This window comes from Gastrolobium bilobum, unplaced genomic scaffold, assembly GCF_033153095.1.
Source record: "Gastrolobium bilobum isolate Gb01-03AN ecotype WA unplaced genomic scaffold, APGP_CSIRO_Gbil_v1 utg14977, whole genome shotgun sequence".
Taxonomy (NCBI): domain Eukaryota; kingdom Viridiplantae; phylum Streptophyta; class Magnoliopsida; order Fabales; family Fabaceae; genus Gastrolobium; species Gastrolobium bilobum.
In genome coordinates this window covers 21,916-38,169 of record NW_026898303.1, presented here as the reverse complement: position 1 = coordinate 38,169, position 16,254 = coordinate 21,916, and the positions used below count along the sequence as shown (strand labels likewise).

Here is a 16,254-nt window from a genome sequence, read left to right as displayed (position 1 = left end):
CTGAAAATGCTATAGCAGTTTTTGCCATGTGTTACTGTGGATATCAAGATGCTTACATCTATATTTCCTGTTTCTACTTAATATTGAGTATTGACTGTATTGTGTGCTAAGTAATCAATAAGGCTGCCTGAAATATTTTTCCTGTTTCTCTTTTTATATGCTTTCGAAACATACCAAGTTATGACTTAATACCTAGAGCTCATTTGGTATATAGTACTTAGTAAATCAAATATTTAATATAGATATTTCTCATTGTTTTGGGGTACCGGATTATCTGTATGTTTAGTTTCTGTGTACACATAAATAATTGTACACAACAAGACATATCTTTCTGTTGATGAAAATAAATCTTATTACAATAATGTATGGCAGCATTGATTTTAAGAAAATAAAACATTGAAATCGATGACACAGGCCTTAAAGTTACAAACTCTTGGATACTGCTGATCAGGAACGATTTCGAACTATTACTACACTCATCTGGGTGCTGAAGTTATTCTGATGAGTGATGACATTATAAGTGGGAGTATTTTTTCCTCTGTATTTGCACTCATCAGTCTAGCAATAACAATGCGTGATAATGTTGCACTATTTTCACCAACTGTGGAATGGTTTGATTCATAAGGTGGAACTGAAGTTTTTAAATTTGATAGTAAATAGGATGTGCAATGTGTAAAAATGTATTCTCCCCAATACTTTGGCCTGTCCAGTTTGGGGGGAAGAGGAAATTTTGCTCTATTGTCAAGGATGGATCTCTTTATAATCCTGAAATTGGGGACCGGCTTGAACACTTCCTCAAATGTTATTGGTTACTGATTTGAAAGTGCAGGCAAGAGTTTGAATTTTTCAATAGGGTGTTTTTGTATTCGAAGTCTGAGCGACCCTTAATCTGCCAAAACCTCAAGTTTTCCTCATGCTTTACTAGGGTAGTAGGCAGTGCTTGTTTTGAGAAATGTCCCACATTGGCTGAAGAAAGAGATGAAACTGGTGCAAGCTCCTATTAAAGTATGTGTCAGACAGAAGATTGCCTTCTTGGGTGAAGCCTTGTAATTTTTTGATTGAAACTTCAATCATTTACTTTATGGCAGTAGTGTCCTATTACAATTCTTATCTTGTCTGAGAGTAGTTCTCAAGGTTCGGTATCCAAATTATTATCGACTAACCAATTTTAAATTTTAATTATATATTTAACATACTATAAGTTATTGAGTAAAATGATTTTGATGATTGGTTGAAAAATACATAACCAAACAAAAAAAAAAGGCCTTTTGGCCGTAATTTAGATAAAAAAATTACGAATAAGTAGTCGATTTAAAATTAATAAAAAATTACGAATAAGTAGTCGATTTAAAATTAGTTACGAAAATACAGCAGTCAAACACCTTCCATAGGGACGTGACCGGTTGGAGAGAGATAGACACGCCCAATGTTGGGCGTGACCGAGGAGAGAGACACGCTCAATGTTGGGCGTGTTTCACCAGGTGCTGCCACGTGTCACAAAAGTCAATAATTTGACCGTAAAACTTTGGAAGTTCATAACTTTTGACTTGGGTATCCGAATTAGGTAATTTTTTTTTATTCCACATAACTTTTCGAGATCTACGTAATGGCACCTAATTTGACCTATTTTGTCTCTCACAAAAAAATTTGAATTTACAACAATGATACCATAATTATTAAAAATGACATGACTTTGTTACCTTATAATTATTACTAAAAATAATCTAACATTTGTATAATCATGAACAAAAACTTAAAAATCAAAATAAAACGAAAAGCACTCACTTAACTTTTTAATATAAATTATTCGATATTCTGTCACCGGCAGATGTTAACTTTTATTAATTATAAATTTCATAAAATTCTTCATTCAAAATTTTAATATATATCTCAATAACATACATAATTAACCTTATCATAACTTACCATAATCATAAAGATCTTTATTATGAATGTTTCTAATCATAACAGTGATTTTCTGTCCATTAATTTTTGGTTTAAACTTTCTTATGGTATCATTATTGTAAATTCAATTTTTTTTGTGAGAGACAAAATATGTCAAATGAGGTGTCATTACGTAGATCTCGAAAAGTTATGTGGATTCAAAAAAAAATTACCTAATTCGGATACCCGAGTCCAAAGTTATGAACTTCCAAAGTTTTACGGTCAAACTGTTGGCTTTTGTGCCACATGGCAGCACCTGGTGAAACACGCCCAACATTGGGTGTGTCTCTCTCCTCGGTCACGCCCTACGTTGGGCGTGTCTCTCCAATCGGTCACGCCCCTATGGGACGTGTTTAACTGCTATATTTTCGTAATTAATTTCAAAACGACTACTTATTCGTAATTTTTTATTAAAAAAGAAATATTAATTTTTTTCCAAAAAAAATATATTATCAAATTATAATGATTTCAAAATTAATTACAGAGTTATGATGTTCTGACAAGGCTATTTTTAGATAATAATTCATATTTAATAATTACATATAATATTAAAGTAATTATCATTCTTATTTTAAAAATTAAGAGTTTTTACAAAATTAAATTTATTGTACAAAATAAATATTTTTTTATTCAAGTTGGGTTAGAAATATAATATATAATTTATAATTGCTCATACGCTAGAATTAGTTAATAATTATGATATCTGGATATTAAGATTGCTTGATATAGAACATATGAAATGCCACTCAACATTTTCCATACACAAATATGATGAATTTTGATACACAAATGTGATTTCCCCGTGGCTAAAACAATTTTTGTGCTTGGGGCAATGACGCAACTAGTGAAGGCGTTGTTGAAAACTATTTCCAAGCACCTTGAATTTGGCCCAAGCCTTTGAGAATTTCTAGATGGGCTCCACTTGGGGCTAAAGCCCTACAATTCTTTATTTTATTTTTTTCGATACAAACCCTATTATGGCATTTGGTAGAGTAGAAATTTTTTTTTACCCAGAAACCTCAATTTTCAAAAATATGATTTTTACATTCAGTTTACGATAATATCCAAAAATTTAAAATTTAGAAAAATTCAGTTTCCCGGAAATCCTGCCAAATGTCGTCTATCAAACGCCCCTTAATAATTCATTGTTTCAATATTTACCTTATTGGTTGAAGGTTTTTTAAAAGTTAGTCATGCATCTCAATGTGTCATTTTTGGACTTACTTGTTTGGTCGAAGTTTTTAAAAAATTTATATTTTGCCTAGCCATCTACTTTTGTGTGAAAAAGTGGGGGAAAAAATACCGTTGAAAATACATCTTTCAAGATGGTATTTTCAAGTTGCCTAGGCTAATAGTATTTTCAAATTGTGTCGATGCCAAAAATACCGTCTTCTATTATATAATAGTATTTGCTACAAGGGTTATTTTATAATTTGAAGTTATTTCTTATTTATATTTTACCTCAAACCAAACATAGACTTTATAAATCTTATTTAATTTGCCCGATAAATTTTTTTAACCAAACAACATTTTTTACATTTTTCTATCAAACTCATTTTCTAACCATTTCCTTGTCAATTACATTTTCTTACTGTTCAAAAAATTTGTCGCAAAACAAAACGAAACGCATGATAGCATTTAAGCTACTGCTCTTACGGACTAGCTTTCATTTCAGTGCCCTGCTCCATTTCCTTTCTATATATCTATTCTCCTATGGCAAAGTACTGTTCTTTTTGTTAAATTTGAAATTAATTGCTACAAATTTCAATGTTTAATAGTATACATTATGTTTTTTTTATTTTATTTATTTATATTGGAGAGATTGGCACAAGTGTATTATTTTTAAAATTTTAGATTTGTGCGCCAAAAAATTATTTGTATTTAGAAATTTATACATAACTACCAAACATTTATTTGTAATTTTTTTTTTTATAAAAGATCAAACTATTTGTCTATATAAAAGATATAACAGTCATCACACATCGATCACAAAAAAGTTGTACAATTAATATTAAATTTCTAAAACAATATTTTTTTATATTTAAATCAATTTCATATCTTTAAAAAATATTATATGATTTGTATTAAAAATCGATGGAATGTAATATATAAATTGAGTTTTATGTTTATTATATTTTAAAGATAAAATTAAATTATACACTGAATTAAAAAATATTTTATAATTTCATTTTAAAAAATAAAATAAGATATAAAACAGAACTGAATTATTTCATTTTATTTGTCAACTAGATGCTGCCATAATGCTTGTTTGTTTTGCTGTGGGAATTGATAGTAATTAATAAGTTTAATTCCCAATAAATGATAACCGTTGATTGACAGAAATCAACGATAAAGATTTGGTGTCAAAAGATCCTGCCTCTATATATATATATATATATATATATATATATAATAATAATAATAATAATTTCAACGGTAAAATTATGTTTGGCTCTTTCCCACGGTCTTCAAAAGTGGAGTTGGATTGCGGGTGATTGATTTGTTAATATAAAATTTATAAATTTTTGAGGATATACTTAAATTCATATTTTAAAAAGAATTGTATTTTATTATTCAAATAAAATTAATTCTTTCAATTTTTTAAATAAAATTAATTCAAGGCGACTAACCATTTTCATTTGAGTATTTGAGGGGATCCTAGGTCAATATTGCGTTGTGGCTGTATTTTGCTGATGTTAGCTCATCATCCCATGTCATTTTATGTTTAAGAAAGCATGGTATAATGATAAAAAGAATTTATTACAGGGAACGAGAGAAAAGGGGATATTCCTAGGAATATGTGGAGAAGTAGAAGTATGAACACACAATGACACAGGACAAAACATGGACATCAGAACACACTAAATATGGACATATCATATATATATATATATATATATATATATATATATATATATTGAAATTAGTACATTACAAAAATAAGGAAAAATTGGATTAGTGGAAGCGTGGCTTGGGTTGCCAACGTTTCTTGTCTGGTGTTGTGTATCCTTGTACAACACCAGAGTCACTTGTAGCTGTATAGTTTCATTTCCTATGTAGACAAGTACGAACTTGCATTGAAATCCTTGACCGGTTTTGTGAATATAAACTTCATTTCTATAGTTTTCTATGGCTATCGTTCCATGCCTCTATTCTGAATCATCCTGCTAACAGTGTGGTGAATAGAATGACATAGACCAGAGAAGTTTTTACTTGGTAGTCAAATAGGATGTGCTATGTGAAAAACTGTCTTCTCTCCAATACTTTGGCCTGTCCAGTTTGTAGGGAAGAGGAAAATTTGGTCCGTGCTCTAGTGTCAATGATGTAAGTTCTAAACTTATTCTTGATGATCTAATCATGTTTATACACAATAGAAACAATTAGATCAAGTGCGGAAAAATTAAGATCATAAATACCTCCCGCCATTGCTTCTCTTGTTACTCAAAAGGTTGCTGTAAAACACTGATACAAAGTTCTTCAGTAAGACTTCCAAACTCTACTCATCCAACATAGATGGTGTGAAGCTCTTATGGAGAGTAAGCTCAGTAACTCAAGAAGCTGAAGATGCACCCTTTTTATAGACTTCTCCATCATAGAGTCTATTCAATAGTGCTCTGAAGATAAGCTCAATTGATAGCGGACAAGAACAGATGGTTGTAGACCAAATACAAAAGTTGGTTAACCACTACAATAAGTGAGCAATTAGTGGATCCATTATCATTAGCAGACAATGTAAGTGGACCAATAGACCACACCACCACTTTCATTATGGATGGTGGATAGCCACTATCACAGTGGATGGTGGACCACAAAAAGTTCTAACAAATGATGCATCTCTTTATATTCCTGAAATTGGGCACTGGCTTGAACACTTTATCAAATGTTATTGGTTACTACTGATTTGAAAGTGCAGGCAGAATTTGAATTTTTCAGTAGGGTGTTTTTGGATACTTGGGAAATACGGAATGAGTATATTTTCGAAAATCATCAAAGCCTCTGCACTATGCAATGGTTAAAAAAACGTATCCAGAGGGTGACTAAAAGCTGTTATGCACATCAACATAACTATCACTATCAGGAATAAGATGTGGGGGGCTTGGAATGCTCCTCCTGATCCACTATGTTAAGCTCAGAGGGTGACTTCGGGATCACCTGGGACGTTGGCTTCATGAGGTCTTATGCATTGTGCAGCACCAGGTTGCGCCAGTGAACATGCATGCTGAGTTATGGGCTGTGGGAGATGGGTTATGCCTAGCTTAGGATTGTGGTTTTTTGAAGTTTATGTGGAGATTGATTCCATGGAGGCTATCCACATAATTCATCTGATATGGACATATATCATTGTGGATATTCGTGTCATCCCTGTGTACCTTACAGTTTGATTCGATGTCTGAGTGAACTTAATCGGCCAAAAGCTCAACTTTTCCTCATTCTTTACAACGGTAGAAGGCAGCGTTTATTTTGAGAGAAGTCCCACATTGGCTAAAGAAAGAGCTGAAACTGGTGCAAGCTCTTATTAAACGAGGTGTCAGACAACAGGTTAGAGTATCTTTGCGCTTGGGGCAATGACGCAGCTAGTGAGGTTCTAACCGAGGCGCGTCAATTGCTGGTTGAAAACTATTTCCAAACCCCCTCTTAGGCCTGGGTTTGGCTCAGGCCTTCGAGAATTTCTGGAAGGGCTCCCTTCGGGTAAAGCCCTGCTATCCTCAGTTTTAAATTTTTTATTTTTTTGTGGGTTTGTGATGATGCTTGACAAACTTTGACCTGATTGCTGGAAAAATTACGGTTTAGATTTCACATTATATTAAATAGTGGATAATTAAGGTTTTGATTAGAATGATTCTGACGATTTGCAAGTTGTGTCACCAAACAAAAGAAATTCATCAAATTGGAAAAATGCCTTTAGCAGTAATTGAATTAAGAAAATATTATCACAGTATATTAATTTTAAAATTAATTATCTACTTAGGATGTTTTGACAAGGCTATTTTTAGATAATAATTAATATTTAATAATTGATGTTATTATTATTATTTTGTAAATTAATATTTAATTCATTGTGTTTTTACAAAATTAAATTTATTGTATAAAATAAATAATTTTTTTTCAAGTTAGGTTATAAATATCATATATAATTTATAGTAGCATACGCTTGAATTAGTGATAAATAATTATGATTTCTGGATATTAAGATTGTTTGAAATAGAACATATGAAATGACACCATTTTTCATACACAAAGATGATGATGATTTGTTATACCAACAATTTAAGTAAAAACATTCAGTTAAAAGGATAGAAAAATATTATAAAAATTGAATAATACAACTTTTAAAAAAAGATTTTAATTTAACAGAAAAAATAATTTTCTTTTTTAAAAGATGCTAAAGTGTGAAAATACTCTCCTAAAACGTTAAGACAGAGTCAACAATCCAGGTGCAGTCATCATATGCAATATTCAAATAATTATCTTCTCCGAGGATAAATATCTCGGCATCGGAGTTGGCAACCACCGCATGGTGCTTTTGTCTTCTTCTTTTTGAAATAATTTGATTCGGCTTTACAGTGCTGTTCTTCTCATCTTTCTGTAGGGTCCTGCAGTCCGTCTTCTTGTGACCGGGCTTCCCACAATAGAAACATTTCATCTCATATTTTGGCTTAGACCAGCCTTTGAACTTGTCACGACCCCGGCTCTTGCTACGACTCCGGGCGTCAGACCTTTCTTTATTCTCAGTCACGTTTGCCTTAGATGTGCTAGTTACACCTTGTTCCCTTCTCTTGGACTCTTCATTCAGGAGGCTGTCTGTCACGGCATCCATCTTCAAGTTTCCTTCTGTAGCCAAATTACTCAAGTCACCACCAGAGTATCCCAGCTTTCTAGTAGCGAGCTCAACAGCAGCAAAACCCGCATGTCGTCATTAATTTTCATCTCAGCTTTTGACAGCCGATTCACAATCCCTTTATAGGTGTTGAGGTGTTCAATCATACTCATGCCATCCTTGTATTCAAGCTTCACAAGTCGGTGAACCAGGTGTGCTTTGTTCCTGGGAGTCTTCTTCTGAATCATGGACTCCAATTTGTTCCATAATTCATACGCGTTCGTGAACTCAGACACGTGCTCAAAGAGGCTTTTGTGTAAGTATTTCCTAATTGTAGCTACCGTCTTACGTCTCAGGATCTCCCACTCCTTATCGGTTTTTTCTGCCGATCTCTTATCAAGGATAATGGGCTCATGTAAATCTTTGCAGTAGAGATGATCTTCCATCATCGATTTCCAATAAATGAAATTGTCTGCGATTAGCTTGAACATCACTCCATCATGAGTTATGCCATTGGTCTCCGTCTTGTCTCCTTTAAAACCCTTCGAACTCGGACTCTGATACCACTGTTGGGTTAAGTCAGACTCTCAAGTCAATTGCGGAAGCGAAATAGTAAAATGCAAGAGGAGAGAGATGGAGAAGAACACAGTCAATTTGTTTAACGTGGAAAAACCTTCTCCAATGTGAAGAAGTAAAAACCCACGGGACACTAGGTCAGAATCAAACTTCCACTATAAGAATAATGTGTTACAAGATTCAAATTTCCCTAGTCTCTCACTAGAGGTACAATCAAACTTCACCTACAATGATGATAATAAAGATCTCACTCAAACCTCTCTCTAGAGGTATTCAAATTCTTTTTCATATCTCTAAACCTCACACATTATAAGCTTATACAAGGGAGGGAGATGATTCTAGATATTGAACCACTCAAAGGATATGTCTCTTGAGTCTTGCACCAAAAATGAAGAGTTTCAACCTCTTTGGACTTAAGCCAAGCATTGAAGAATGAACAACTCCCAACAATTTTTTCATAGAAATTAATTCTTTTGGGCTAAAGATACATTTTTTGAAGGAATAATGATAAATCATTCAGTATTGTAACTCTTAAATCTATAGTACACACGGTCCTGTATTTTACTTTTATTGAAAGACACAGTTCTTTAGTCTAACAGGTTCGGTTCTTACTGTATTTTTTTTTATTTTATTTTTTGTATAAGTGTTCTTACTGTAATTTTAAATACTATAGATGGATCTCCAACTTTTATTGTAAGCTCCATTTCTTTTATGATAGGAAAACTTGTCTTACAATGTTTACATGTTGCAGCTTATTATGGTACCTTGCTAGTTTATGATGTTACTGATGAAGTATCTTTCAATAGTACTCTTCTTGCTGGTTTATGATGTTATTGATGAAGCATCTTTTAATAGTACTCTCCTTTCCCCCGGTCTTGATGGCGTTAATAGACATTTTAATGAATGACATTCTCTTGTAAATTTCATTTTAGCTTTGACTGACCAAGTTATTGTATTTCCTTTTTATTTTACCCATTTCTTGGATTCTATTTTTCTCTGATATACATTGAATTAGGTAGACAAAATTATCTATCTATTTGTGGTTAACATTCCTTTGTCTATTCTGCCCGCCTTTCTATTTTCTATGTAGCTTGTTTTTTTCTGTTCAGGTATTAGGAATTGGATTCGCAATATTGAACAATGGTGTTCCTTTTTCTCCTTTAGGCTTTGCCTACCTCCAAAGTCTTGCCGATGAGTATCGTATCAAGTTCTCATAAACTGAGTTAGAATATGCTGGACAATCACATTTTAATTAAACTCTCTGATTTTATTATATTTATATTTGTAAAGAAACTTGAGATACACTACTCCAAAAGCTAGCTCGAAGGGTGGGAGTGCCCAAGATCTTAGAAACTCCACATTAGTTGCACATACAACCAATATGGGACTATATATCTCAACACGCCCCCTCACACGAGAGCCCTTTGGGCTTGAAGCGTGGACAATGCAACAGGCTCAGCCTACCTGTGCTAAGAAACTCCACAAGAGAAAGTGGAGGACGACGAGGCTCTGATACCATGTAAAGAACCTTGAGATACACCACTCCAAAAGCTAGCTCTAAAAGCTAGCTCGAAGGGTGGGAGTGCCCAAGACCTTAGAAACTCCACATTAGTTGCACATACAACCAATATGGGACTATATATCTCAACAATATTAAAGCACACATGCAGAGTGCAAAGACAAATGTAAACTTGTCAGGACTTCATCCATCTCATAATTATTCAAAGTCAAACACACTTAAGTATGGAGTACTTAAAATATGAGTTATCGAACAGTAGATGTATTTTATTAGTATAGGTGGTACATATTATTTTCTTGAGAAAAGTTCACCAATGCCCCTGTGGTTTGCTTTCGAATCATTTATGCCCCTGTGGTTCTTTCCTATCACATATGCCTCTGTGCTTTGTAAAAAATAAGAAATCACAGGGGTATATGTGATAAAAAACATACCCTTTTACAAACCACAGGGGCATATGTGATAAGAAAAAAGTCACAAGGGCATAAGTGATTCTGAAGTAAACCACAGGGACATTGGTGAACTTTTCCCTATTTTCTTTAAGTTATCTTCAACTGTACAATCTCATACTTGCACAACCTCTGGATTCCTCTCGGTTAGTTGTTGATTCGATTCATTCATATACTCCTTAAACTGGAAGCAGTTAGATATCCAAAAAAAAAAACTTAAATATATATTTAATAGTGGATTTTGAAGGTATTGATTAAAATAATTCTGATGATTGGTTAAAACTTAAAAGTTATGTCACCAAACAAAAGAATACTAAAAAAGGCCTTTTGGCAGTAATTTAATTAAAAAATATTATCAAATTATATTAATTTTAAAATTAATTACCGACTTAGGATGTTCTGACAAGGCTATTTATAGATAATAATTAATATTTAATAAATAAATATATTATTAATGTAATTACTATTATTTATAAATTAATATTTAATTCGTTGCTTGTTTTTACAAAATTAAATTTATTGTATAAAATAAATAATTTTCGATTCAAGTTAGGTTATAAATATCATATATATTTTATAGTAGCATACGCTTGAATTAGTCATAAATAATTATGATTTATGGATATTAAGATTGTTTGATATTAATCTGATTCTTTGAAATAGAACATATGAAATGACACTCACCATTTTTCGTACACAAAGATGATGACGATTTTTTATACCAACAATTTAAATAAAAACATTCAGTTATACGGATGGAGAAATATTATAAAAATTGAATAATACATCTTTTAAAAAAAAGATTTTAATTTAACAGAAAAAAATAATTTTTTTTAAAAGATGCTAAAGTGTGAAAATTCATAATTATTTCCCCCTCCCCTAAAAGACTAAGACAGATCAAGGCATTTTTGTGCTTTGGTTGGGGCAATGACGCAGCTAGTGAGGGAGTCGGTTCAAAACTATTTCCAATGCCCTTGGATTTGGCCCAAACCTTCCAGAATTACTGGATGGGCTCCACTTGGGGGTAAAGCCCTACAGTTCTGTTTCAATATTTTACACTATTGCACTCTACGGACGAGCTTTCGTTTCAGTGCCCTGCTCCATTTCCTATCTATCTATCTCTTCTCTTGTGGCAAAGCACTGTTTTAATTTTGTTAAATTTGAAATTAATTGCTGCAAATTTCAATGTTTAATAGTATACATTGTGATTTTTTTATTTTTTTTATTTACATTGGAGAGATTGGCACAAGTGTATTATTTTTAAAATTTTAGATTTATGTATGCCAAAAAAAAATTATTATAAAAGATCAAACTATTTCTCTATATAAAAATAAGATAAGATAACAATCATCACACATCGATCACAAATAGTTGTACAATTAATACTAGATTTCTAAAACAATATTTTTTATATTTAAATCAATTTCATATCTTTAAAGAATATATTAAGATTTGTATTAATATATTTTTGCAGCTGCTATACGTGCAACAATTAAATACTTGCCATATATATACATAAAAGCATTAAATATGAAGAATTATAACCATACAAAAGATTAAAGCATTAAATATGAAGAATCGTAACCATACACCTGTCATTGCGGTACATAAAGCAGTTGAAGAAATGATTTTATCATATATATATATATATATATATATATATAGTTTTATGTTTAATATATAAAATTAAATTATACAATGAATTAAAAAATATTTTTTAATTTCATTTAAAAAAATATAATATAATATAAAACAGAATTATTTCATTTTATGTGTTCATTAAATGCTAGCACAATGCTTCTTTGATTTGATGCGGAAATCACGTTTCCTGTAAATAAAAAATAAATAAATAAATAAATAATAAATTCAACTAATGTAATTAAACTCGATTCGGACATTGATTTAGTCGGGGTACTGAGTTATTGTGTCATTGATTAGACCGGTTGACCCGGATATATAAAAATTTATATAAATATGAACATATAAGTTTAATTATTTTTTTCACATCTAAAATGAGTTAAACAAGGTTCACTAAATAGTTAAAAAAATTATCCAATCACACTTTTACAAGTTCATAAAGCATAAATAAATAAAAATGTACGTTATTACTATGTCAATTTAAATTGCAACTCTTTTTTTATCCAAAAAAAAAAATGCAACTCAGAATCCACATAGCATATCACATTCTCTTTCACAAATTGCTTTAGTATTTGAAGTTGAAATTTGAGGTCATTGGAGAAGAATATATAACTAGTAAATACAATTACAAAAAATTTTAACATGAGTTCTACATTTTTGTCTCATAAGATGAAATAATTTTGATTTTTTTTATTATTATAAAAGAGCATGACCTAATCGGGTCACAAGTTTTAGCCAGATTTTGACCCGATTTAACAGGATCAGATGCATAACTGATCCGATACTTAACTCAAATCGGTCTGATAATTGATATATCAAATTTCGGGTCGACCTAGCTAGATCGGGCCAAATTTCAGAATGCTGAGTTGAACAGTAAAAATAATGTTTGGCTTTTTCCCACGGTCTTCAAAAGTGGAGTTGGGTCGCGGGTGATAGATTTGTTTTCGAGGGAAACTAAATTTTTTGACTAGTATTAATTATGGGAAAAGTATTTGTCATTTTAAATGACATTAATGTTGGATCTATAGCTTTCTCTCTAGATACCTATGGATTAGGTATCTTGGGGATAATAAATCACTACACACAGTACAATGGCCTTAGCCTGAAGGGGTGTGTGTGTGCGCTGTCGTGTTTGAAAGAAATAGGGTTAGAGAGATAAGCCATACCTGTGGTCTTTAGCCCCTATTTATAGAGCTTACCTTTGAGCTTGTGTAGGTTGGGATTCTTGTTGTCGTGGGCCTTTCCCTGGTCCATAACAGTTGCCCCCCCAGCCCGGTAGACTGAGTCTTCAGGTTGCCGGGATGTCCAAGTCAAGCCGACTGTTGTGCTTTTAGCTCGGATGTTGGTCACCTGGCTGGTTTGTTATTTCGGCTTCCCCACTTGGCTTCGAGAGGGAAAGCTTTCCCTGGTTTTTACAAGCATATTTGCATCCGGGATGTTCTGCGAAAGTTTTCATCTGGGTTACGTTGCCGGGTTTTAGGGCATGCGACCCTCTTAGACTAGAAACTCGGTCACTCATTTCGGCAGCATAGAGAATGGTTGTATTTAACTACTACCTGATGATTGCTTTGAAGTGAGAAACGGTCTCCCTTCTCTCTAATGATTACTTTTCCACGTACTCCCTTCCAATAGGCTCAACGTGTGGCTTCGTGCGTTTCTTGCCGCCTTAGCATTTAATGCTTCTGCAAAAATGTCTCTCAACTGTCTTGTCCACCCTGCAATTACCGCAATGCCCCAGCCCTTTGACTTTCGCGGGTTTAACCTTTCAATTTTAGCCCCCGTATTATCACCCTCAGTTTTCATTTCAGACCATTTGTCTCACAAATCGTCCGTTTGCCTTTGTTACTATCTCGAATCGCTTGGCAGTACCCAGAACATTTTCCTTCAACGTTCACCATCTCCTGCGTTCGTCAATCTCCAGCTTCTTCAACGCCTTTCTCCACAGGTATTTTCCTTCAGCATGCCTTTCCTTTCTGACTTATTCTCCATTAATTTTTCAATATGACCATGGTTTTTGGTTTTGCAATGCTTTTCTTTATTCCAGACCTATTTACTTTCTTGTTCCTTTGCGTGTGTCAATCTGTATGTGTGACGCATCATACTGTTCTTGCCTGATTAAACCTTATGTACTAGTCTCGCATTGTCCACATAAGCTTATCTGCTGTTTGTTCACTTCCTGCACACCCCGCTTTGAATAGTTTCTGATATGGGTGAGAGAAATTATACCATTCGAGGAAGACCCTCTTGCCCCCACATCTTCGATCATGGTGATGAAATTGATGCTGAAGAGGAAGGACGATTTGAGGAAGAAGAGGAAAGGTTCATTCAGAGCCTACCTCCTGGTTCGAGGTACTGGTTCTATGGCAGGCCTCGATCCGAGGAAGAAACACAGGCTGCTTTGCTAGGCGGCTATCGAGGTGGTGGCCATAGGAGAGCCTCTTCATCTCGCTCTTTGGTCCGTGGTCGCAGGGGGGGTCTTCGAGGTAGAAGGGCTTCCTCTGGCCCTTCAGCCCGGGGTCGAAGCGTTGGTCCCCGTAGCCTAGGCAACCCGTCCAGGGCAACTTCCCCTCTTTCCTTAGGTTCTACCTCGGTTCACGCTATTACACATGTTCCCTTTCCGAACCAGAGTGTGAGAGTCCCTTCTCGCCCCAATATTACCAACCCTGAGCCTTGCTTCAGCTGTGTATACCTTGGTGCTCAATTTGTGGAGAGGGGGAATGACTTCATGGCCAACCTAGTTTTAGGTAGCTGCTCATATACCCCGGGTTCACCAACCCCTGCTCATGTTTTTGCATCTGACGATTCTAGTTCCTCTGACAGTAGTTTGTTTAATTCGGGTACGTATCCTCATTGCTACGTGCTATTCTTTCCTTTTAATCCTCAATTTTACTGTTCTAGGTATTTATGGAGTCCCATTCTACATAATCGAATGCGAATATTGCTTCCTCTAGCCAAGGTCCAGAGGCCGGGGTGAGTATGACCAAGAAGGGTTCTGCTCCAGTAACCGATAACCTTCGTACCCAATATCCAAGGGTTACGGAAGAGGTTCTGAGCTTTGCCTCCGAGATGTCAACCGAAGAAGTGTCTGGGCTTCCCATTGCCAACCCGGTTGATTTCGACACGTTCGTTCCTGCCGATGACGAACCTATTTGCTCAGGCCGGAACCCTGAGGAGCCACATTCTGTTTTCTTCTACCGGGATCTGGTGACGAAGATTGGGATTCGGTTTCCCTTTTCCCCATTCAAGATACAGCTCCTAAACCACCTGCTACTCGCACCCAACCAGATTCATCCCAATGGCTGGGCTTACGTTGTTGCTTTTGAACAGCTCTGCGACTCGCTGTCCCTTCCGTGTACTGTTCTCCTGTTTTTTTGCTTTTTTTACTACTTATACTTCACGTACCGGCTCGGAACCTGCTGAACTTAAGGGGTGGAGCAGCATTCGAGGCCGAGTTAGCAAACCCTCGCGAAAGCTGTTTTCTGTGTACAATGATTCCTTTAAAGGCTTCAAAGCCCACTTTTTTAAAGTGGTGGCCGAGGTGGGAAAGAGGCCATGGTTCATTGGTGATGATGGGGAACCGAAGTTTCCCATGTACTGGACTCAGGATCATCACCAGCGCAGGCTAGCCGACTTCAAGCTGAGATTGTCACAAGAGGATAAAGCTAATGCCAAGACCTTGCTGGCCCATGTAGGTTCCAAGGGTCATCTGAGCGCAGCTTCTCTAGTAGCCAGATCTCATTCCACCCCAGAGCCCACCAGTATGCTTTGTGCTATTTAAATCCTTGCTACTTGTGTTACTTTCATGTTACTGTTATAACTTGTTTTTGTTTGCAGATTCTGACATGAATTTTGACGAAGAAGATGAAGGGCCAGGTCCGGAATATATTTTATCGATAACAGGGCAAACTTCTGCTCCGCGTGCACCCCCGGCTAAGAGGCCAATGACAGTCAGCCCGGTTGCGGCCGCTTCCACCTTGGCTTTGAATTCTGGGGTCTCCATCCTGGATCTTACCGACGACGGTGAGAATACGGAGGCTGATGGAACTCCAGACCCTCCGGTCTCGGCTAGTGGAGGCGGAACACATGCCGTCATTACTCTTCCTCGGGGCACCCCTGCTCCCGCCGCTCTCCCAGCCGGACTGAGGAGGGGAGCGTTATGGGACTCAGGGGTAACAGCCGAGTTACGGGGTGTCATGAGTCCTCCTCCCGCATTCTCCGGTTCTGGGATCATTTCAAGAGCCGAGATGGAAGAGCTCCAGAAGGCCGAATTGTACACCTTCAAGACTGCTTCCATGGTGAAACCATATTCCTTG

At 35.1% G+C, this 16,254-nt stretch overlaps 1 non-coding gene across 1 annotated transcript; it reads left to right on the top strand.

The window, feature by feature from the left end:
* The first annotated feature begins 6,491 nt into the window (after window positions 1-6,491).
* LOC133314769 (U4 spliceosomal RNA) lies at window positions 6,492-6,641 on the top strand. Its single transcript, XR_009752001.1, has one exon. It is a non-coding gene; the product is annotated as a U4 spliceosomal RNA (small nuclear RNA).
* The last annotated feature ends 9,613 nt before the right edge of the window (window positions 6,642-16,254 follow it).